The following is a 4,511-nucleotide window of genomic DNA, read 5'->3' as shown; positions in this document are numbered from 1 at the left end:
AGATGAATATGTTATAAAAATCAAAATCTGTAGAAGAATGCAATGTCATTTTAGTTTCATGAATGCAGTGATCGTTGATTTATTCTTCCGCTTCATTTATTTTGTGGTTACCGGATTGGATTTTTTAATGGACTAAACTTTTGGACTTTGAAGAATATTATGGGGCCCCTTAGAATTAGGGGCCCTAAGCTCTTGCTTAAAAAAGTTCAACATAGAGCCGGCCCTGCATATTAAGGTTAACACGATGTGTTGGTGTCTAAACCTGGCGTGTTGGAAGCTGGAAAGGAAACCCTAATTTTAGGATGTTGCACCCTATATAAACTCTTTAAGCCCCAAGGATTGGTCTCCATACCAACCTCCATTGCCACTAAAACCCTAAAATCGATCCTTAAGTATCTTGGTGGTGTTTTTGAGCAAGTAAGAAGCTTTTGGTGCTCATTTTTGGGCTTTGTGTAGGAAAAGGAGATCTTGAAGTTGTCTTTATTGGTGGATTGGCCTTGGATCCATAATCATCATCTTGTGGGAAAGCTTTCTGAGGTATCAAATTTGTATCTTGGATTTTAGATGTCTAGATCTCTTCATTTTGTGCCTTGTTGTGCTTTTAATACCTTTTTTGGGTTGGGTAGAGTATGAAGTCGTTTAAGGGCTTGTTATTCCAGATCTGAGTTTGTTTTGGTCCCTTTGAGCATAAAGGTGCAAGCTTTATAAGATTTATGGTGTCATGCATGGATTGAGTCAATTATTAAGTCCATTTAAGCTTAAGAGCTTCATCTAGATATGCATGAATGTAAAGTTGGCAACTTTACATGGTTTCCAGCTCAAGGAAGTCAGATCTATGTTTTGGGGTCTTTTTAGTTGGGTTTGGACCCATTTTGGTAATCCCTATGGGTAAAGATGGAAACTTTACCCTTCTAAGTCTCATTTTGGTCTAGATCCGAGCTTTAGAGCTCTTGGAATCAAAGATAGTGGCTTAATGTATTAAGCTGTGAAAACTTGGGCAAACACGACGTGTTGCAAGCCAACACGATATGTTGGCTGGGGTTTTCCAGATTATCCGAATGATGGAAGAACACGACATGTTTACTCAACATGGACAGTTGACTTTAACTTTGACCATAAGTTTGATCAAGGTTGACCATGGGTTATATTGGGTTATGTTTGGGGCCTAATTTGGAAAATTGGGCCAAGTATGGGCCTTGAGTGATTATTTAGTTTTGGGCCTTCTAGATTTTTAGTTTGGGCTTTTGTCTTGGGTGAAACTAGGTGAAGGGTAAAATGGTCTTTTTACCCCAAGAATGGACTGTTGGACTTATGGTTATGAGTTGGGACCCAAATGTTGATTGGATCTTGTTTTGATATTGATAGTTCGGGGATCTGTCATCTACCAACCATGGATTTTCTTTGCATTTCGGCAGTGCAACGCGATGTCTCCTCACTGTGTTTAGCAGGTCGAAGGCACCAATGCCGACCTATGGTTATTATGTTAGTTGTCTGTATGACTCATTCATGTGTATGTATTGGTATGTATCTTAGGTGGGGCCTGATGGTTATTTTGTATGCTAGTATCAAGTTATACATATATGATTTTTATGCGGGTGGGGCCCAATGATTGTGCAGTATGCTACTATCTTTATGATTTTCGCATGTGTTTGAATTTATATGATTATATGGTTATGTGAGTATGGGCGGGGTTCGTATCTCAATGGGTGGGGCCCGTTATGTGAGTATGGGCAGGGCCCGTATCTTAGTGGGCGGGGCCCGTTATGTCATAAGTTATGTGTGGTATGTGGTATCTTGGGGAACTCACTAAGCTTTGTGCTTACGGTTTTTAATTTATATTTCAAGTACTTTGGTTTTCAAATGGAAGAGCTCGGAATGATTGTAGAGCTCACACCACATGTTTCTACATTATGTGATTTACTCTAATTCGATGATGTTTTCCTAAATCTTGATTACCTTGGTTTTATGGAAATGATATGTCTTAACGATTTATTAATAAAAAAAATGAAAACTTTATGTCATTATTTTTGGGACATTTTAGCAAGCCGGGAGACGTCCCCAGACCTTATCACAACTTGGGGCCCCAAACTAATTTATGCTTAGTATTTTATCACTACTAGAAAAAAAGTGTTTTGCTACAGAAAATAGCTACGAAAAATTTCTGTAGGTAATTACCTACTGAATACCTACGGAATGAGATGCCCTAATTTAGTAACGAGATAGCTACGAAATAGCAACATAAATGAATCTGTAGCCATTCCGTAGGTAATTAATAGCTACATAAGTAAATCCGTAGGTAATTAGCTACAAAATAACTATGAATTACCGACAGAGGAAAATAGCTACAGAATACCAATGGATTTATTTTAATTTTCATTATTATTATTATTATTATTATTATTATTATTATTATTATTCATCTTAAATTTTTTTTTGAATTGCTTTTTTTTTCTATATATTTAAGACACAAACAATTAAACATCATACTAATAATAATATTTATAAACATAATGATAATATATAATAATGGTAACGAATGTGCTTAACACACAAATGATTAAACGAAAAAAAACTAGGTTTAACATATCAATAAGGTGAAATAATCTATGTTTAATGTATAAATAATGAAAATTGATGATAATAAGCGGAAATATGTACAATTGTATGTGTATGTATGTATTTATGTATATATGTATGTATGTGTATGTATGTGTATGTATGTATGTTTATGTATCTGTAGTATGTGTATGTGTGTGTATATGTATTTGTGGATGTGTGTGTGTGTGTATATATATATATGTGTGTGTGTGTGTTTGTGTGTGTGTATGCATATGTATGTGTATGTGTGTATTTTCATGTGTATGTGTATGTGTATATTTATGTGTGTGTATATATATGTATGTATGTATGTGTATGTATTTGAATGTGTGTAAGTATATATATGTGTGTATGTGTATGTATTTGAGTGTGTATGTTTATATGTATTTGTATGTGTATGTATCTGTTTATGTATGTGTGTATGTGTATGTGTCTATATGTATGTGTATCAAAAATCACAAGTATTAATAGAAATTACAATGTTAAACCATGAAACGAGTAAAGGATACCAAAGGTACACATGCCTTTATGAACGATATTAATAGTTATAAGTTGGTGAAAGTATAGATATACATGTATAATAGAGGTGTAAAAAACAACGATGTTCGGTGCCCAAAAAATCGAAAATAAGAAAAATGCATAGCTAATTACCTACGAATTAGCTACGGACAAGGCTTTCCGTCAGAAATTCGTGATTTTTCTTATTTTCGATTTTTCGGGCACCGAATATCATTAAATTCGCTTCGTTTTTTCACACTTTCTGAAAAAAAGGCAAAGATTTATTAAATTCAAGTAGGTGAATTTATCTACTTCTTAAAGGTGATTGGAGTCTAAACATGGAAGTTACAAATCCAACTACGTTTCTGAATTTCTTCAAAATAATTGATCAGTAATCGATAGGAAACTGAATATTGATTACAAAATAAAGCATACAAGTTCTTGCTATGCATCCAAATAGCACATTTCCTTCGTATTTCCATAAAGCACATATAAAATTTTCATGTCGTTTATGATATATTATTTGACATTTAAAACCTGAATGAAAACCTTTTTCCTAAAATTTTGAAATCATATTTTCATCAACAACATGTTGCAAATGCAACCATAAAAGTAGTTGAATTTCACCAAAGAAAAGAAGGTGAAAGTGAATAAGAACATTGAGAAGATTTAATATACCTAGTCAATCATGACAACTATTCCACCACCCATAGTTAGAATTAGTTTTTGTCAACTTGCTGAAGGACTTTAGAATCATCCAAGACATTTTCTACTGAGCAAAGAAAGAATAGAACAAATAAGAATATAAAACTTATGGAGAATAAGTGATTGGTAATCTATTCAATAGTTCAACGCCAACACGTTGCTATTTGTTGCATATAAAAGGAAAATCTTAATTATAAAACATGAAGTTATAAAACAGAGCAAAAAAAAGAGGGGAAAATTACATGTTTCTGAACCCCAAAATGGTTAATCAGAAGTTTAAATGCCAAAAACATGTGATGGATTCGGTGTTAACACACTGCAACCTGCCGATTCTTGATACCAAAATTTCTCATGGAACCTAATCCAACTCCATCTCTGATTCATATACCTACCTGTATCAAAGGGAGCATCAACAACTGTCAAAAGTTGAAAAAACGAATGGATAAATTTTATGAATGGAAACCTATAATATACAACAAAAAGCATAAAATTATTTGGGTTTTTTGAGGAAAGTCTTCAAGAATAACAAAAAATAGAAAAAAAGGAGAGACACCTCTAAACATCAATTTGTTTTGTTTGTGAGCCCATCCATCACAATTGCCACCAAAACCTAAATCTAATTGGGACCCGTCTAGCCTCGCAGTAACAAATGACAGATATGACCATATTGTTAGATTCTAATTCTGAAACTGGAAAAGGAACAAAATATG

Source organism: Lactuca saligna, chromosome 8 (genome assembly GCF_052625555.1).
Source record: "Lactuca saligna cultivar CGN05327 chromosome 8, ASM5262555v1, whole genome shotgun sequence".
Classification (NCBI taxonomy): domain Eukaryota; kingdom Viridiplantae; phylum Streptophyta; class Magnoliopsida; order Asterales; family Asteraceae; genus Lactuca; species Lactuca saligna.
Note: the sequence above shows the minus strand (reverse complement) of the source record.